At 37.9% G+C, this 21606-nt stretch overlaps 1 protein-coding gene across 2 annotated transcripts in view; it reads right to left on the bottom strand.

Moving 5' to 3' along the window:
* Positions 1-6002, bottom strand: part of Bche (butyrylcholinesterase) — a 55405-nt gene extending 49403 nt beyond the window's left edge. For both annotated transcript variants that reach the window (XM_042678916.1, XM_042678917.1), the window contains exon 1: positions 5845-6002. The gene's annotated coding sequence lies outside the window, so the exon portion shown is untranslated. The remainder of the gene's footprint in view (positions 1-5844) is intronic.
* Positions 6003-21606: the final 15604 nt, after the last annotated feature.

Raw genomic sequence — 21606 nt, 5'->3', positions numbered from 1 at the left:
GACTCGAAAGCAATTTCAGTCGATCACATCTGCTACCTTGCTAATTGATTAAAACAGATGCCATTGGCGAAATGCAATTGCATGGTCAGAAATACTTCTGTTTGAATTGTGCGCATAATGATGGAAATCTGAGAGGAAAAACTGAGACATGAATTGAGAAAGTGCAAGAAGCCAGTGTAATCTTTGTGAGTTACAAATTAATAGATCTTTGATGTGTTAGGAAACAAAACTAATTCTTGAGATTCGTTTTATATAATAAAATGAATGATACAGGGCTGGAGAATGGTTAGAAAGGCACCCCTGAAATCAGGCATGAGGTCCATATGGAGCCCTGGTAGAGACCCCAAGTGGAGCCTCGTGGGATGGGCCGCATACCCACGCTGCCTTCCCCTTCGCTGCTCAGGTGCACTCTATCCTGATGTCCAAGAGCCATCAGCTGTGTCCCTGCCCACAATGCCAGGTCCCTATGTGGGTTTGGCCTTCTAGATGTCTCCTTCCACAGCTTCCTCCTTGCCACTGTTTTTTCCTAAGTCAAGCACTCCAGAGAGCTCTTCTTCCAAGAGTCAGTCCACGACCCCAGCATGGCAGCTGGCTTGTGAAAAAAACCACGGTGTATGGGCACCTGTGCCTGCTTCCTCCGTGGATGGGATCCACCAGGCCTCCCTGGCTGGACAAAGGCAGAATGACTTTCTCACCCTGCCCTTCAAACGACGACCATTTACTTTCTCAAATGGTAACTGCTGCCAAGGAAAAGAGCCAGGTTTCATGTATTTCCATGCTTCCACCGGGCCTTCTAGAACTGCCCTTTCCCCGAGTTCCCGAGGGCAGTGGGTGTGGCATCACCAGGGCAGACAGCCAAAGCCTTACCTTCCCCTAGCAGCCAGCCTGGAGGGGGAAACTGCCCTCCCAGAACTTCTGTTCTCTCTCTGTCTCTCTGTCTGTGTCTCTGTCTCTCTTTTTCTGTTTCTGTGTGCCTCTCTCCCTCTGTGTCTCTCTGTCTGTCTATCTGTCTGTCTGTCTCTCTCTCATTGTTAAACAGGGTTGTCGTGTGCAGTGAATTGGTTGCCTTGGCCTAGAGGGGTCCAGGTCTCTGTCCCCACCACCATACCTGTCCAGTCTTGGTGGCTGTCCCTAGATGGGCTGTCCCATCTAGGGCTGAGCTACACACAATAAGAAGATACACCGTAAAAGATAGCCAGAGAAGCTGTGTTTCTTGAGTTAGAAATCTGATATTGTGACGGTCTGAATATGTGTTTATTATATGACTGATCCAAAAAAATTCATAATGCAAATCAGATTGTCTTTTAAATGAACAAAGAAAATGAAATGCTGTGAATAAAGAGAGAGGAAACATGCAAGGTAACTTCCAATGAAAAAGAATGAATGTCTTCACATAATTAAGAGAAAAACAATCAAAATATTCACGTGCAAGTTCTCACATACATAACCACCCTGGATCTCTGTAAAGGTACAACAACTTCCCTTATGTTTTCTGATGCTGTAATTGCAAATGCAATGTGCATTACTGAAGAAGCTAATCCTATTAGCACTGAGGATTTGTATTCCTTTTCTGTTTGTTTCTTTAATTTAGACCATCTTCGGGGCAGTCAAGAGAGGACATTCCCAATCTGCATTTCTAGCCCTGAAGAACTTCAATTTTACATCAGCTTCTTTCACCACTGCTTGTACAAGTACTTTTTTATTCTAGTAGTTACAAGTAGTTTTTTATTCTAGTAATGACAGAAAAAAAATAAAATACAGTGCATAACGCTTAGATCAGAGCCCATAATCTAATTATGTCTAGGTCTATGTCATTCTACCAGTATTCTTCTGTATATGTAAATATATTTATTTATATATGATTATTGTGAGAGAGCACTTTCTGTTTTTAAAATAAAGGCACAGTCATTGTTGTGTCTTGTTTTGATATGATTAGACGAATGCTGGGATCCATGAAAAATATTACTGCACCATTCTTTTGTATAATATGATCATTAATTATGATAGTTAAATGTATAATGATAGGAAATATAATTTGCTTTTGTTTGAGGAATAGCATGCAATTAATATGTAATGATGTAGAAGTTCTGGTAAATATAAACATTTGTATAATTACAGCGGAATTTGGAGGTACTACTGTTATTCTTTCTGAATTTTCTTTTTCCTGATAAAAACTAGTTTCTTCTTCTTTAGCAAGTGGATGGGGACATTAGGAGAAGAGCAAATTGACATGAGAATTCTTTGCCTTTTTGGAAAACCTCACTCATTTATGGAAAATGTCATCAGATGCAGTGTTGGTTACTGAAGCTCTGTTTCAATAAATTCATTTCAGGTTTATTGGTTTTCCTCATTTCTCTTCTTGAGAAGTCCAGACAGTGTCCAATGCAAACCTAATCTGAACCAGTTTCTTTATCCTTACTTAAATATCAATTTGTGTGTGTGTGTGTGTGTGTGTGTGTGTGAGAGAGAGAGAGAGAGAGAGAGAGAGAGTTTGTGTGTGTAGTATGCAAGTCCTCAGATTCCAACTCTGAACTCAGAAGCCTGGGTACTACCCCTGAAATTTTTTACTCAAGGCTGGTTCTCTACCTCTTGACCAACAGCATCACTTCCGGCCTTTTGCTGGTTAGTTGGAGAAAAGTCCAAGCCTCTTGGACTTTTCTGCCTGGTCTGTCTTCAAACTGTCATTCTCACATTTCAGCCTCCTGAGTACCTAAGATTACAGGTATTATCCACTGTTGCCCAGCCTAAATATTAACTTTATGTTTAAAAAAACTTTCCATTAAACACTAATAACTTTTATCTCTACTAATTTTCATGCTTATAAAACTTTTCTTTAAACTACTAATTTAATTTCAAAGAAATGTAACTACCATTACATTTTGGATGTATAATTATTAAATATTGCAATTTTATTATTTATGTTTTAAAATAGCTAATATAAGAGGTTATCTTATCTGTGTTTCTATTTTTATCTTTTTTTCCAAATAAGCCCAATTTTATGCAGTACAGTTTATATAAATTAGAACTATTTTTAACAATGGAATCTACAAGTTCTCATTCTGAAATACTGCCATTAACATTAAAAACAATCATTGTAAGCATACACTCATTACTAAGATAGCAGTGTAGATCTAACTTAACTGTTTCACTCTAAAGAATGTCATGGACATTAACAGTAAATGTGTATTACATATTAAAACTTAAAGATATTCACATATTCAGTTTTGTCTAATATTAGTTGGCTGCAATATTTAATTTAAATAATCTTTGTTAATTATTTTATATAAGCACTTATCTTTTCACAATATGATATTCTTTATCTTTATTTGTTGCTCTGTATTTTTTCACTAAAGGATATTCACACTTTAATAACTATCAGTTACATGATTAAACAATAAAAATGATACAAATAAGTGAAGACTACAAAATACTCTTAGTCTCTATGCTCAAGTCTTGAATAATAATTTTTTTCATGAAGCAATTGATTCTTTTCCTGAAAATTGCAGTACAAATAGCAATCTAGAACTCATTCAACTCCAGTAGTCCACAAACTAATATACAGAAGGGACAAATCTTTGCACCAATTGAAGTTACCAGAATTCAGGTCACTTAACTACCGAAATAGTTAATGTTTGAAAAAGAGGTAGGTGTTTTGTTTAGAATGTCAAAAGTAAATGAATGCTAGGTAGAAAGGGAGAAACCAAGAGGATGATAACTTGTAGTTTAACAGATGCTCTTGGATTTGAAATTTATTGGCTATTTGTGGAAAAATCTAAACTTAAAACTATAACTTTAAAGTAAAATCTAAAGTTTTTATTCATTTTTGTATTTTTATTTAATATTGAACATGCCATAATTCTCCAGCAATTTCAATAATAACTATACAGTGAATTCTAAGAATGAATGTGATTGAATAATTAAAATTAAGAGCAATCTATTTACATTTTGCTTTTCATAGCTTGATATCAACCAAATATTCAAAATAATTTGCTCAAACTGTGCCATGAGAAAAATGCCAAAAATATTAAAATAGAGTTCTACAGGAATTGGGTAATTTTCCTGTTTTAAAGTCATAATGAAGTATGTATTGTATTGGAGAAAGCCCTCAAAATGAATTGCTTTAATCATATTAGAATGATCAAGTTGTATTATTAAGATCTTTTTGTGGTAGAATTAAAATAATTAAAACAACTCAATCTTTTCCCAAAACTGAAAAGATTGTTTGACCCAAGCTGAGTGAGGCAGAGAATTGAGATTTCTTGTCAGACAGACTATACCAATGACTTTCAAGAATCTACAGGACTCGTAAACTTTCTAGATTTCAACTAGGCGGTAGGAAGGCATGTACAGATAGGACATGCTGCATTCTGTGTAACATCTCTGACTCTCCTCAAGCAGAGTGTATAACAAATTTGCCCTATATAAATAATCTCAACAGTTAATTACTAAATTAATTGAGTGCTTAATTGAGTGATTGGGAGTTGAAAATAACCTGTTTGCAATCTGTTCAACTAAACTTTTCTAATAACAGGAACAGTTTATTTTGTTAAGAATGAACAGATTTTTGGCAGAAGTATCAAAACATAAACATAATATTTAAATATGTATTGTGATTACCAAGAAATGAATCAAAACATGGAGTATATTTGTAGGTACATGTGCCTAATTAAGATTTTCATAGCTTATACTTATTCAAATGCAATAGAGAGTAGATTCAAAAGTTTCTTATTAACAAATCTGTAAGATACTGCAAATGAAAACAAATAATAAGTCCACTAGAAAAAAGAAAACAGAAGTTTGAACATCTAATTAGTAATTCTATTAGGCACTGCAAATGGCAAACTTATTTTGTTGTATAGAGACCTTAGAAATTACCATTGCAACATTGAACCATACTTTAAACATTCATGCTTATCTTCAAACTAAGTAATGGTTATATAGTGAAGTTTGGATATATTTATCATAGATATTCTTTTATATTAAGTAACCCGTTCACATAAAGTTGATATAACTTCTACATAGATTATAAAAATATTGACATCATAACCTTGGCATGAGAAGAGGAAGAATTGAAATATAAATAATAAAATGTTTTGCTTATAGTTCAGGTTTCTTTCCATCTTATGTATTTTCTGCATAAAGGTAAGCTTTCAAACTTAGGAGACAAACATTTGCTTGTCATTTGTACAATGACAAAGAACGCACATAAACATTAGATATCTTGCTACTGTTTAAAGACACACATGAGAAAACACAAACGAGAAAAGTTTGTAAAGGTAATGCACGTTCCTTCAGTGTAAAGGAAACTTTGACCCTCCACTTGGCAGTTGATATTACAAAGGTTTCATAATATGTTGGCCAAGCAAAGTAGCTGGTGAAGCCACCAATGTGAGAAAAACTAATTCCATGCTGCATTTCAAAAGGAAAACAAAAAAAGAAAAATGTACAAGCCTGACCCAAGTGCAGCAGTTCTGGCGTTCTTTTAAGGAGTGGTCACTAACTAGTCAATCTCAGAACAAAGTAGAGTAAGATTTATGTTTTTCCTCCCTCTAGGAAACTGCTAAAGAAAACAGACCTAGAGAATCCACAAGTGCTCTGCCCTTTGATACAAAGCAGAAAGAAACTCATTTCTTTCGCCGTTAAATGGACTGGGGGTGCACTTCTTCAAGAACAGACAGATCTGATGTCTGTGCCTCTTTATTGGCTTCTTTACTGTATCCCATTCAGCAATTGCTTCTATCACCACCAAAGAGACACAGCCAACAGTGAAGAACCGAAACACTTGCCCAATCTTCAAAGAGACCAGCGTCTGGACACCGAAGGTGGAGATTCAGAGCAACTTACCTCTCACACTCCTCAAGGGAAGATGACCAAGTTTTCCAGGAGTGGAGATTGCGCACTAAAGCTTCGGAGGGAAAGGCAGGATGCAGCTGCTGCTCCTGCCAGGGGCTGCACTGACATTACAACCCACTGTTCTGACAAAGCTCGCGAGAGTTGGCAGGGGCGGCTGGAGCTACAGGCAGCCAGTATCTGGACTTTCTGACATCTGTTCCGAGGCTAATTGCATGACTGCCGTGGTGATTCATTTACAGAAGTATTATTGGATCCGGCGTGATCATCGCAGATCTTCTTCTAGGAAGGAGGAGACAAGGACAGAGAAGTTTCTTAAAAAGAAAATGCATACAGTTTTCTTTTACACTACACTTCAAGTACTTTTCATGTTTGTTTCCTACTATACATTTTTCCTGTAGCTTATTACTAAGACTCAAAGATGTAAGCATGCTCCTGAAGAAATAAGGGAAATCCCTCATATACCATAGATCTGTGGAGGGCTGCGAAGTTATAGAGGATCAGCAATGAGAAAGCTGGAGCAACCTAATCGCTCATGGGGATGACCCTCCAGAACTCAATACTTATTCTTTAAGTCTTGTAAGTCTCACAATTCCTGGGAATGTACAAGGTCCCTGCAGGAATTCACATGTCATGAACAGAGAGTTTATAGTCTAAGCCAATGAAAATACAAGGAAAGATGTCCCACAAACTTCAGCAGTCACCTGCTCTGATATACTTCCGTCTCCACAGCTCTCCTCTCCAAAAAGTGGTTGGTGTCTTTCTTTTGGTTGGATTTGGATTTGAACTCAGCACCTCACTCTTTCTTGGCTTTGGTTGCTCACAGCTAGTACTCTCCCACCTGAACCACATCTCCTGCTTTGCATTTGGCTGGTTAATTGTACAGGGAACCTCCCAGGTTTTTTGCCTACGCTGACTTTTGGACAATCATCTTTAAGCGCTCAGCCTCTCGAGTAGCTAAGATTACATTCATGAGCCATTTTTATCTTATCTAATTATCTTTGCCAGGAAAATTAGGTAAAAGCCTCACAATCCCAGTGATTGATAATCCTCTACAATGATGTAGTTTTAAATTAGTACAGAGTACATGATTTGTCTAGGTAAAAACAAGGTTTTTACTTTTTTCATTTAAAGGAACTACACTGATAAATTCACAAAGACTTATACAGTGGTAGCATCTCCATGGTCAAACGCAATCAGTATGGTAGCCACAGGAAAGTCTGCCTTTTTAATGCATAACAACTGTAATCCAGATGTCAAAATTTTTCCAACACAAATCCATTGTTTTTGGTGCTGTGCACATAATTAGCATATACTTTAATCTTATTTTCAAACCTAACAAATCATTATGAACTGTTTTACTCTACAATGAATTCAGTAAAGCTGCTTTTTTTTTTTTTTTGGTCAGTCATGGGGCTTGAACTCTGGGCCTGGGTGCTATCCCTCGGTTCTTCAGCTCAAAGAAAGCACTCTACCTCTTGAGCCACAGCACCATTCTGGTTTTTCTAGTGGTTAATTGGTGATAAGAGTCTCATGTACTTTCTTGCCTGGGCTAGCTTTGAACCACAATCCTCAGATCTCAGCCTCCCGAGTAGCTAGGATTACAGGTATGAGCCACCAGCATCCAGCTTGGCAAAGCATTTGATATACTCCTGGTGTATAAAATACAGCAAAAACATGCACCCATTTATTTATTTGTTTGTTTGTTTACTTGTGTGCTTGTTTGTCTTGGTGCTGGTCCTGGAGCTTGAAGTCAGGCCTGGGCTCTGTCTTTGAGCTGGTTTTGCTCGAGCAAGTGGTGCTCTACCACTTGAGCCAGAGGTGCACTTCCAGCCTTTTCTGTGTAGCTTTTATTGGAGATAAGTGTCTCATGGACTTCCCTGTCCTGAAGTAGCTAGGATTACAGGCATGAGCCACCAGCACCCAGAAACACAGATTTAACTTTCATCCTTATACAATGATGCCAAAATAAATTCACTGGTTGCAAGCAGAATTTTAGGCCATATTTAAAGTGATTGACTAGCAGTATCAATAGACCACAGAACCTGAGTCCTGGGGCTTGAACTCAGGGCCTGGGCACTGTGCCTGAGCTTCTTTTGCTCAAGGCTAGCCCTCTACCACTTGAGCCACAGCTCCACTTCCAGCTTTTTCTGTTTATGTGGTACTGAGGAATAGAATGCAGGGCATGTATGCAAGGCAAGCACTGTACCACTGAGCCACATGCCCAGTCCATTGTTCAGTGCTTTTCACATCCAGAAAACCACTTGATTTCCTAGTTAGGCCGCTTTGACCAGCCTGTGGCTTCATTTTCCCCTTCGATCATTTCTTCTTCCTGTCTTGCTTGCGTTCCTCCCTTTGTAGCTCCTGGAACAACAGCTGGTTTGCTGCTGAGCTTTGCTCTCTCTCCCCACTGGAGGCTGGAGGTCAGGCACAGGAGCCTTGACTGGCTGCTAGTGGACAGGCAGCATTCCATTACTTGGCAACCGTGGACCTAATGATCTGCTATGAAAGGGAGAGAATGCCCTGTAAGCGATACTGATGAAATACCACAGGACTCTTGACAGTGCATTAGCGCGGCTCAGAGTTGCAGCCGGGTCTCTGCGAGCTTGAGCAGCATGAGGAGTAGGAGAGCACTCTAAGCACTTATACTACCCCATCACAGAACCTTGCTGTTTCTAGGGACTCAACCATAACTCAGACAGCAATGGACTGGCTATTTTCTCAGGAAAGGTTTTCAGGATGATTTGAAATGCTTTCATAACATCAGTCCCCACTTAGACATCACTTTTTTAGGCCAATTTTGAAAGCTTCATCTTTGCTTTCATTCATGCTTTATTTCTTAGCAAGAGCAATCTTTTTTATGAAAAAGTATGGATCACAAGGATATATATATATATATATATATATATTATATATATATATTTGGATTTTACATACAAAAGACAGAAGCATCTTTAATTTTTTAATATTTAGCATTTAATTCACTTATTTCTAACACTGATCAAATGGTTGGTTTACATTTTTTAAGTTGTTTGTGTTATTTATCTTTTAAAACATTTTAATGACTCACAGCTAGTGATACTTCACTTGAGCCACACTTCCGGTCTGGGTCTTGTTGGTTAATTGTAGATAAGAGTCACTCAGTTGTCTGCCTGATCTGGCTTTGAACCTCAATCCTCAGATTTCAGCATCCTGCAACGAGGATTACAGATGTGAACCACCTACACTGAGCTGAAAAGTTAATATACTTTATCTCGCTTTTTGTAGAACAAGAAAAAGGTGAGGCTTTTTAATTCACAGTGCTGAAATTACTATGGCAAAGCAAGAGAAAGACAATGGAAAAGAAAGAAAAGTTGAAGGCATTTTAGGATAAGGAGAATTTAAGTGGTGCAAGGTAAATAAAGGAGGGGAGGAAACATATAAAGAGCACAGATTGCAATAGGAAGGACAGATCTAAGAAGGGCCAATATTTGTGAGCTCCATGTATATTGAAGACTTTTAAGAAAGGAATGAAAGCAGCATGTGAGTCCCTTTTGATCTTTCTCAACCTGTTAGTGGAGACCTTGTTTGTGTTTCAATGGCACTGAACAAGAGTTGTGTGTTTAGATACCTATGGATGTGTTCACAAGGGGTGTTGTTTATGTCTGGGTGTGTGGACCTATTCTGCAGAGAGCTTACCTACAAAACTCTGAAGAGAAAGGGAGGGAAGGCTTAATCCTTCTTGGAATAAAATGAAACGATCAAGCTCCTAAAGTCATGAGTCATCATTTCTACAACCACTTACCTAATTTGCAGTTTTCTAACTAATTCACATAAAAGTTTACATGAATGGAAGTTCTAATGAAATCAAAGGAATCATGATCAGAGCAGATCATGGTTTTCCAGACAACATTTTAAAAGTGGAAACACCCCATTCCCCACTGGGGTACCACTTTCAAGATGGGGGTGAGTTGATCCCCATCTTCCAGGTTTCTTTTCCTGTCGTGGACTTTCTGTCTTCCTGTCTGCTTTCCTTCATGGTATTTCCAAATGAAACTCATTCTTTTGTTTCTTTGGAATGGTTTAAGACTTTGGAAATGCCAACAATTTGATCTTTGGGGGGAAATTGAGAGGAACATTTGGAAGTCATGGAGTCAAAAAAACTAAAACAAAGCAAATAAAAAGGGGAGGGGACCACCAAATTCAGACTCACCTTGGATTTTAAACATTATTATCCATCTAATGCCAGAGAGCCTGACATTTAGCCAAGCACTGAATTGCTAGCGAATCACCACAGTTACTAAATATAATCAGGCAAATACTAATTAATCTTTCTGAGCCTTAGTACAATTTGTATCTTGACATTGTTTTTTAGTCTGCTCACATTTGGTGATTGCATTCACAGCATGACTTTTATCTCACAAAGGAGATTTACACAAAGTGTATTCTTAATCCCACAGACACTTACTGTGCTAATCCACTGCCTCCAAGTAACAGGAGGCATGTTTACCTGAGTCTTTCTGTTTGTTGTTGTTCTTGTTTTTGTTGTTGTTTTTAGGTGTTATTATAGCTTGAACTCAGGACCTCATAGTCACTTATTCACTTGGCTGGTACTCTACCACTTGAATAACTCCAGCAATTTGGCTTTGTGCAGGTTGCTATTTACAATGTACACTACTTTGCAGCATAAGTAAAATGAGATATTTCTCCTTTCACTTATTGATACTATGGTCAAAACAAATGTGAAAAATGTATTTGTAACATCAGTTTTTTTGTTTATGTTTTTCTCGGTCCTGGGGCTTGAACTCTGGGCTTGGGTACTGTCCTTGCACTCTTCAGCTCAAGGAGAGCACTCTACCACTTGAGCCACAGCACCACTTCCAGTTTTCTAGTGGTTTATTGGAGATAAGAGTTTCACAAATTTTCCTGCCCAGGCTGGCTTTGAACCGCAATCCTCAGATCTCAGCCTCCTGAATAGCTAGGATTACAGGAGTGAGCCACCGGCGCCCAGCAGTATAAGTTCTTTTACCTGCTTATTTTAAAGTATCTCTCCTCACTAGCTGACAAAAAATTGTAATAAGTGAAAATAAATAAACATATTCTGATTTTGTTCCTTTTTGTTGTACTAGGATTTGAACTCAAGGCTTCAAGCTTTCTGTACCACTTAGACCATGCCTCTAGTCCTTCCTGCTCTAGCTACTTTTTTTGGGGGGGTGTGGTCATGGGGTCTGAACTCTGGGCCTGGGTGCTGTCCCTCAGCTCTTCAGCTCAAGGCTAGCACTCTACCACTTGAGCCACAGCTTCACTTCCGGCTTTTTTCTGCTTATGTGGTGCTGAGGAATCGAACACAGGGTCTCATGCATGCCAGGCAAGCACTTTACCACTGAGCCAACTTCCCAACCCCTCTAGCTACTTTTGAGACAATGTCTTGGTTTTACTCAGTCTAGCCTGAAGCCCAGTTTTCTTATTTATGCCAGATGGCCATTGGCGGCGAGCATGTACAGAGTGTGTTGTGGTTGCTGTTGTTGACACGGGGTCTTGTGAACGTTTTCCACGCTAGCCTGAAACTATGATCTGCCTTTGTGTATCAGTTGCTGTCCCATTGGTTCTTCCAGCTGAATGAGTAAACGAGAAATGTTCCTGTTTTTGTTCCAATCATCTAAAGGGTTTTCAGAAGGAACACCATGAGCACATTTAAAATCAGTCATGGAGATCCTAGGAGAGGATGTCAAGAAAGAATGCCCAAACCACAAAATATCACAACTTTGAAACATGGATGAAGGCATAGACCTATTTTAATTTTTGCATTTTTTCATCCAGACCATACAATCATAGGCACTTTAAAGTGAAATTCATGCAGGTTCTTACTTCAGTTAACATATGCATATAGTAGTTCTTGTTCATTGGTAGGCAGAGGTTTGGAGGACTGTGTCTGAAGATTGAGCAGGATAAAAGGCTTATGAGACCATGCCTCAATCGTCTATGGTGGTCACACCTGTTTTTGTGAGCTGGGAAGAGTTCTAAGACATCATTTCAATGAAAGAGCTGCGCATGGTGACATGTGGCTGTCTCATACTATCCTGCAATCCTAAATAGGTGGACTGCAGTCCAGGCCTGCACTAGACATATAGTAGGCCCAGAGCAGAAAAAGGTGGTAGCTGCATTTCAGTGTAATATACACAGGTCACTTTTCCTTTCATTATCTCAAAGGTACATTCTACCTCGTCCTCAAACACTTTCAAGATTACCAAAGGAAATTGCAAAATTCAAATGTTTCTTATGTAAGGGATTCTTTGTTGCAGGCTTGGTGAAGGATGGCTATGTACTCCACCAAGTTCTCAGTACCTAGCCCCAAACTGTGTGCTCATCTGGTGTTATTTATTCTTGCTGCATTAGCTCAAAAAACAACTTAGCTGAAGGTTAGCTACATCTCTTATCGAAGCAAAGCAATATTTAGAAACATTTATACTGTGTATATCTGTATATGTATACTTAGCAGATATGCATATACACATAAGACATATTTTGTGTGACTATATAAATGATATATATTGTATATACATAATATATTTAATATACACATAACATGTATATATACACACATTATATATATGCCACACAAATATACACACACATATATAAATGTACATATGCATGCATATATTTATGTATATATTGTCAGTTCTGGGGCTTGAACTCAGGAACTTAAGCTCTTGATTAGCTTGATTTGTCACTGCTGGAGTTCTAACACTTGATTCATGCCACTAATCAAGTTTTTACCTTGGCTCAGTCTATATGGAATCACACAGACTTCTCTGCCCAAGCTGGCTTTCAACTGAAATCCTCAGAGTCCCTATATCCTCCTCCTGAGTAGCTAGGATTGCAGGTCTTAGGCACTGGTGCCTGCCTGTAGGAAGATATTCTTGACATAGACACACAGTATCATCATCATCATGACCATCATCATCATCACCACCATCATCAACAAGTGGGGCTATGCTGAGTTCCTTACTGTGAACACAAGAACAAACAACCACTTCATTTGGGATAACTGTAATGAACACCTATATTTCCTTCTTTAAGGAAAGTTAATGTAAAATCTTACCACATTTCCGCTTCACACTACCAGATTAATTACATTTAGACAATAAAACATCAGCAATATTATAAAAACTATTTTTTCCAGAAACGGACTTTTTCTTTGGATTTGACACTACTTAATGGGTATGGATTTCTGGAATTACCAACTGGAGCTGTAATTGTCAGGGACACTACAGCTCTATCTTCACTTTTTTTCTCCTCATAACTATTATTAACAGGCTTTTACTTACACACACACACACACATACACACATTCACATGCACAAGACAAATTGTATAAAGGTCCCTACTGTTAGGAGCACAATTCACTGAGAGATATATTATGGCATATTTCTAAGAGGTAAAGAACAAAGATGAACTTAAAACTCTTAATAGCCTTGTTTAATGTGATGTCTGTGGCATGACTTAGAGCGATCCTGAAAGAAGCTGCATGGGGCAAGGCATCACGGCAGGAGTCCTAGCTACTCAGGAGGGTGAGATTAGAGAATCGAAGTCCAAAGCCTAGAAAAGGCCTTTCGACTCTTATCTGCAATTATCCTGCCAAAAGCCAGAAGTGCAGGTGTGGTTCAAGTGGTATAGTGCCAATCTTGAACACACACACACACACACACACACACACACACAAAGCCAAGTAAGACAGTGAGGGATATGGTATCTCCAATTAGGATGTAGGAGTCCCTCCTAGCATGCTGACACAGGAGGCTTTACTGACCATGGGATCTACCCTGCTACACAATGACCAACTTCCTACAGCTCATACTTCACTTCCCAGCATGGCAGTGGCCACAGGCCAGATGGCACACAGGCATCCTCTGATTACCACTGAAGAACAATGTCACCTCACAGAAAAGACTGCAGACAAATTGCCACAGACGGTGCTTTCTTTGCAGGTCTGAATAAAGAAGCTCTTTAAGTAGATTTATGGCTGTATTTTCAAAATGTGCACTGCTTAGACACTTCTACCCAATGACCAGGACCCAAAGTGAATTGTGCAACATTCACTTTTGCTGGAGTCTTTCCCTGATCACTTAAGATTTCTTCACTTAGTATACATGTTGAAAGATGACGTAGCATACTTTTATTATATTTCATTACAAATCTAAGGCTCTTCAAACTCTGTTTTTAAAAATACATTCTTAGCAATCTTTCTTCTTTTGTTCCTTTTTGTTTTTGTTTGTTTGTTTTTTTGGTGATCATCATTTAACATTATAAACTTGGGCCAGAAAGAAAGTCCAGTAGAAAAAAACTGCAGGAGAATTCTGGAACCTACAAGCTGTCAGCCTGAGTTATCTGTCCACAAACAATCTCTTTTATGACTAAGTCTTGTTTTCATAGAAGGCATTTATTGCCAAGTTCGGCACCAGATTCTGTAACAGACCTTGGATTGTTTGCACTCAAACCTTGGCTATATGCTGTATGTGATGATCTGTACTGGATATGAGCATTGGAAAGACTCACATGTTGTTACTGAGCTTAACTTTGGTAAAGAAGGCTCATTGGATTAGTAAAATACATTTCCAGGGAAACTTCATTAGTGTTGTCACTAATTTTCCAATTTATTTCAATGGATTCGAGCATAAGAGCATACATTCCCTTTCAACAAATGCAGTTGACCATTGCTTTCATACAATGCAAGAATCAACCACAGCTATTTTCTAATAAATGGCATGCATGCACTTAAGTGCAAATATGATGTTGCTTTGGATGGAAAATGTGTCTGCTCATCTAAGCTGTTACTAAAGTATCCACTTGCTGCCATGAAGTGTTTTCCAGAAAAGACACATTTGAAGATCTAATTCTTCCATGTTGAGTTGCTTTTTAAACCGAGAGTATAATATTTTTGCTTGATTTCACTGTAGTCATGAATACACATTCCTGCCAATGGTGGCACCAGAGTTAGACTTTATATTTGCTTCTTAAATAAAATTTGATCTCTTCTGGTGTGATATAAAGGCTTGCATTCCAATATTCTCTATTCTCTAAAGTTAAGATATATCATCAGGACTAATTTCTTCTTCAGAAGGCATTTTCCTGACATGCCTTTTTCTTTTATTATCAGTAACAGAACTTTCAAATTTTCTTGCCAACCACTGGTCAAAGGCACTGGAATTTAGTCCTGAACTGACTGGCATAGTGTTGATGGCCTTGTGCTGGATGCTTGATTGTTAGACATTACAGCTGGCCTACTGTAACTATCTTCCTTTATACCAAGTTAGTACAAAAGGCCACCAAATCTGCCTTTTCCTTGTTCCAACTTGGGCACTCAGTAAGCCACGTTTCTTTGATAGTGTGATATTCAAACACGTAATGAAAACTCCACTGTCTCTTGGATATATCCCTCACCTCTGAGATCCCCTGTAGCTCACATTTACCAAAGCACGTCAAGTGGTTCCCTCTCCCCAGCTCCAAGTTTTGTACTCAAGGAACATCTAGGGTGCAGTGATTTTCTTCTCTTCCAGTTTGCTCATCTCTCTACCTTGGATTGGTTTCACTGCTTGCCATCCTTAGCTGAGAACTTGGGTTCCTTACCAGAGAACTCCACCAAATCTTCCCATGTCTTTCCTGGGTAACTGTCTTCCTGTCAGTGTGCCAATATAAAATATTTCTGAAGCCATAGTAAAAGTATCCTGGTATGATGTTGGAAAAACAACAGCAATAAAAACAAAAACAAGTACTGGGCACTGGCTCACGCCTGCAATCCTAGCTACTCAGGAGGCTGGGATCTGAGGATCGCGGTTCAAAGCCAGCCCGGGCAGAAAAGTCCATGAGACTCTTATCTCCAATAAACCACTAGAAAACCTGAAATGGCGCTCTGGCTCAAGAGGTAGAGCTCTGGCCTTAAGCTGAAGAGCTGAGGGAAAGCGCCCAGTCCCAGAGTTCAAGCCCCACGACCGATAAAAAAAAAAAAAAAGCTCGGATTCCCCTGTGGAAGCTTGTCGTTTTTAAATAAGTTTCAAAAATGTTTGAAAACATTAATAGACAAACAGTGTAAGTCTATTAGCCCCTTATGGGCTAAAATAAATCTAATTTCAAATTAGTTGGATTGATGAGTCTTTTATTTGGGTTGCATTTCAACTTCTGATACAATCATATGATGAGTGGTACAAGTAAAAATAGTGAGTATAAGCTGTTCATGTTTAATCTGAGAAAAATTACCACAGAAACATCCTACCCCGGTGTAGCAATATTCGTTAGCAATATTGCTAAGGTTCTTCTTCTTTCCTTCCTTCCTTCCTTCCTTCCTTCCTTCCTTCCTTCCTTCCTTCCTTCCTTCCTTCCTTCTGACCTTCTTTTCTTCCTTTCTCTCTCTCTTTCTTTCTTTCTTTTTCTTTCTTTCTTTCTTTCTTTCTTTCTCTCTCTCTTTCTCTCTCTTTCTTTCTCTCTTTCTCTCTCTCTTTCTTTCTCTCTTTCTTTCTTTCTTTCTCTTCCTTTTATTTTTTAATTTTTTTTTGGTTGTTCAATGATGTAAGAAAATGCTATGTAAAATCAAGTTACCAGCTGGTATTCTCACATATGAACACTAGAGGGCACTATGCCTAACTTCTCAAACTGCACATCTAAATTAATAAAAGGTCATATTAAGACAGATTCCTGGTCGCCTACCCAGATTCTCCAATCCAATAGATCGCGTGTGACCTAAGAATTTTATTTGCTTTGGTTAAGAACTTTTTCAGTAGCACAAGCCAAGCTTTCCTGGACAAGTTGTGTGTCATTATTTCAATGTATTTCATTCATTCAATGTATTTCAATATTGTCATAGCTTTCATTATGACAATGTTCTATGAGGCCTGCTCTTTCTACTCCCAAGATCCCTTACATAGTGTGCACACATTCAGCAGCAAAATTTCTTTCTAGCCTAGGTATGTGGTCTGATACTTTCTTATAAATGCTCAGCTTTTCAAAGGCACATCACCTAGAGATCAAGCTTTTATACTGTGGACTTTTTAATTTTTTTACTGGAAATTTTACATTTAAAATTGCTTATGCTAAGAAAAAAATTTAAAGATTATTTTCCTTGTCCTTTAGTTCTTCCCATTCTTATGTTTTCTGAGTAACCTCCATTTTCCCTGGTGTGTGTATGTGTGTGTGTGTGTGTGTGTGTGTGTGTGTGTGTGTGTGTGTGTGTGTTCGTGCATGAGTGTGTGTGAGTGGTTTTGCACAAGGCTCAAAACATGGGTTTCTCATGATTAAATCTTATTCTAGACATTGCTAATGGCTCGGTAGCATGGATAAATATTCCCAAGAGTAATAGGCATAGACCTGGATTCCAGACTTCAACCATTTACACTTTTTTTCTATGGATATCAGTCTAATGAATTTATAAGTTCTTCGGTGTTTTTCAGAAAGCTGACAAGAATTCCACAGGGAAACTGTGAAAGGAACATGTTGGCCATGTTGAGAACTCCTGCAGGGAGGTATGCCTCTCTTCTGTGTGATGAGTGCCATGAGACCTATCAAACACTGTGACTAAGGCCTCTTCCAGGTATTGAGGAGACAGAACACCTGGGCCTCCCCCATGTCGGCAGGTGCTCTTGGGGGAGCTGATGTGCATCCAGTTTTGCTGAGGATCCAGGTCTTAGCACCAGGATTGGGCTATTGTCTTCCCTGTTCCATCTGCACTCGCCTCTGTCCCATCTATTAGTCCAGGAGACTTGGACTTCTAACTTCTCAAGTTCAGATGAGATGCTTCTTCATCCAGGCCTAAGTCCTGTGTCCTGGTCTATGGCTTCCCCAGTTCTTGTTGTGATAGAAGTGTGTGTCCTGCCACATGGCTTCTCTTCTGCTTTTCAAGAATAGTTTACTCTGTGGCTGGGAATGGTGGATCTCTCCTCTACTGCTAGCTTCTTGGAAGGGAGAGAGGGGAAGGATTTGGACCTGAGAGCTGGCCAAAGGGACACACGCAGACAGTCCACCTGCACAGAAAGTGTGAATGGAAGGGGTATGACCCAGACTGCCTTAAGCATGAGTGTGAAACTGTTAGAACAAACAAACAACAACAACCACAACAATGAATAATGAGAAGAGGAGCTAGGACATCTGCCTAACAAGCAAGAGACCCTGAATTCAAACCCCAGTCTGGCCTAAAAAAGAGAATATTTTATTGTCATAACAAAGCTTAATTTTTAATATTGAAGGCTTTTAATAAGAGATCATGGAAAACCCTAAATGATAAGGATTTTTTCTTTCCCTCTTTCTCCCATAATATTATTACTTTATGAACTTTGAATAGTGTAGTTCAAGAGCCTTAGGTATAGGAAGGCAGTCCCATTGATTCATCGTTATAATTTCATTGTTATAAATTCCTAATAAAGTAAAGCTGAGACATAATAAGTAATCTAAAAATGCAAAGAAGTATTGTTTGGTAAACAACACTTTGTGTCAGAAGCAATATCACAAAAGAATAGCCACTTTTAGTGGTTAAAATACACGTATCCAGAATGCTCTCTACCAATAATTGATAGGTTTAGCCCTAATACTTGGCATAGTTATTGAAATATGAAAATATTAATCTGTTTTCATAGAATAAATTAACAGCAAAAGGAGATGCAGTGTCAAGAGCAACCTGGGTACTTGAAGTTTCTAAACATATAGAAAACATATCAATGAATTCAGGAACCATGTGCTACGTAAGTTTTCAGCTCAGGATGTTCTACAAGCTGAACCATGTTGTCAGCCTAGATTTTTGCTGGTGATTTTGAAAATGGGAGTCTCTGTGACATTTCTAATGGGGTGGAGTCAAATCTTGAGCCTCTTGGGTAACTAGCATCAAAGTTGTGAGCCACTGGTGCTAGGCAGCACACATATTTTTTAATTGATTCATTGAGAACCTCATGTGTTTTTAAATAAGAAACAATTGAGTACTGTCTGCAAATATGAAGTTCTGAGTTCCAGCCCCAGGACCACAAAAATAAGAGGAGAAATAACAATTTTTAGGTTCAGAAAAGCATTAAATACTGTGGAACTATTGCTTTCTAGGTATCAAAAGATTCATAGATAGATAGACAAAATTTATTCTTAGTTGTAGCAACACTTAAGTGCAGAAAAGTACAAAATCTGGTATGCAATTTATTATTTATATCGGTTTATAAATGTAAAGTTTAATAATGTCTACCAAAATAATTATACATGTACATGAGATGTCTTTTTTGCAGGCTATACAAATGCAAATTCAAAAATATTTAGCAATGTGATTTGCATATATTCCAAATGGTCTCATGTGTGCTTTCCTCTAAATGTTTATGAAGAGTGCTTGTATATGAAAAGTGTTATATAGACTCATCAACCTAGTGTAATTTGCCACAAAAAATAGTGCCAAGACCATACTAGAATATACTAGAATATGATGACATATACTAAGGCCTGAGTATTTTCCCCTATTCATAAATGAGAGAAAGTCAGTATCTGCAATGAGAGTTCTAGCTCAGCCAATTAAATGTTAAAAATTTATTTATTTTTGTATTAAACACTAAAAAGTGCATTGTTATGATCAAGGCTTTTCATCTGCTATTTATTTATTTATGTCAAATGATTTATCTCCCTTCCTTGGGAATCACTCAGCATTCTGACTCACCAGCTCCTTATTCATATTATCTTAAAGCCCTTTACAACTCAAGTCTGATTAGCCTTGTGCCTTGAAATAAAAGCTTTTTGTTCTGAGTGGTTCATTTTATCCATGATTCTACAACCCATACTTCAAGGGGAATTGATTGAACACCTCGATTCATAAATCTTGATATCAGCATTTATTTTTCACTTGAAACAATACTGTCTCTATATGGAAAAGAAGGGAGAGTTTTTTTCTCCTTACAGCCTGAAGAACTCTGCTGTTGAGAATTAGAATGCTACAGAGATCTGAGAAGCTGTTTTTGTTTATACCTCTGAATACACAATATTTTCAGCTCAATTGATCTGTTCTACACAAAATTTTCTCTTATTTTTATTTTACATTAAGTATCCAAACAACAAATTATAATAAATAAATTCAACAGATCATACATCAATCTTGAGCCAAAGCAGCAGGAACAAATATTTTGAAAAGAAATCTCAAGGTATAAATAATTCTTGGTATGGAAATTTCTGGCATTTTCTTGATGTGTGGTGGGTGATTATGAAGAGCCCATTATCAGCACTGGGAAAAGTTTGCAGATTCATACCATGATTTCTTCAAATTGGATAATTTATCACAGGTGCATCTGTTAAAACCTTAAAAAAATATAGTTACCAACATGGATGGGTCAGGAAAATAAATTTGCTTCATATCTTTATAAAAATGCTTTTGATTATATATATGTATATAAACAGTTGTTTATAGTGCATTAGGTTTAGAAAGAAATTAAGGTACTAAAAAAGATTTGGAAAAACTGATAAAGAGGAACAGAGGGGAAGAAAGTAGTGATAATATTAGGCATGTGAAAGTAGAACTAGGGTTTCTACTGATGGGTTGGGAGGAAAGGGAGAGAGCAATGGACAAGGTGACATTGATCCATGCGTTGTACCCGTAACTGACATGCTGAATTGAGACCCCCTTTGGACAACAACTTAAAGAAAATAAAGATGACTTTTTAAAAAGAGCAACATAAATTCAAGCTAATCAAAGCCATAATTCTTAAACAAATGATAACCCAGTATCAGGCTGATACTTAGTTTATGATTTTAAAACCTATATGTAGAAAAACAATAGTGGTGATTTATTTTGGCAAAATGACAACCTAAGCATGTAGTGTGTTCATTCATGTTCCCATCATACTGATACTAAATCATTTCCCTACAAACTTAATGTTCTCAGGTGTCTATTTGATTTATATGTAACTTTTCATTTGTCAATGGCTATACATTTACTCTCAATCTTTAGCACTGCAAGTATTGAGATATGAGGTCATCTAAATATTTTACCTTACGGTTCTTAACAAATTTGTATTAAACTTATAGTTCAGATAAAGTCTGGCTATGAGAGATTTTTTATAGCTGCTTTCAAATACTTAGTCTACCCTCTCTATTTTATGGAAAGAAAAAGAATTGTTTTGTTTTGTTTTTTTCAGTGTAACTGGGTGTCATTCACTGTGACACAGCCAACATATCCTTCAGAGTTCTAAAGAGAAATAGAACCAATAGAACTAGAAGTAGGATTGATCAGCCATGTGGTGTGTATGTGTGTGTGTGGTGTGTGTACATGTATGTATGTGTATTTGTAACTGCCATATACAGTCAACCTAAAAAAGTGAATATCCTTGATTGAAATAATAACATAAAAATATGAGATTTTTGAAGGATGGCAAGGTATTAATGGACACTGAATGGTGATATGGAAACAATGAACTTTGTATTGGGAGTATAGAGCTGAATTTTGTGCCCTCAGTGTTAACGCTGTTATCTTCAGATGGCCCCTTTAGAACTGCAGAGCTGGGGCTGTCAATAGTCTCCTATGTGTCTAGAGACTCAGGGGAGAGACAGGGAGATTTATGCAAAGAATGACTTACCTGGGTATAGGTACAGGTTCAAATTCTGTGCAGTTCTTCTGAAAGCTTTGCACTCAAGGAAAGTATTTACAGACTTGAGTCCAAAGGCAGTGGGCAGCATAATATCTTCCCAAAATGATGCAAGGAATCTTTTGTTCCAGAAAGGCATTCAACAGATGGTATGAGACCCATCCACACTGAGAAGCCGATCTGTTTTGCT

The sequence above is a fragment of the Dipodomys spectabilis genome, unplaced genomic scaffold, assembly GCF_019054845.1.
Source record: "Dipodomys spectabilis isolate Male_0828 unplaced genomic scaffold, ASM1905484v1 ptg000050l, whole genome shotgun sequence".
Lineage (NCBI taxonomy): Eukaryota > Metazoa > Chordata > Mammalia > Rodentia > Heteromyidae > Dipodomys > Dipodomys spectabilis.
The sequence above is the reverse complement of the archived record's forward strand: the minus strand, read 5'-3'. Positions and strand labels throughout refer to the sequence as shown.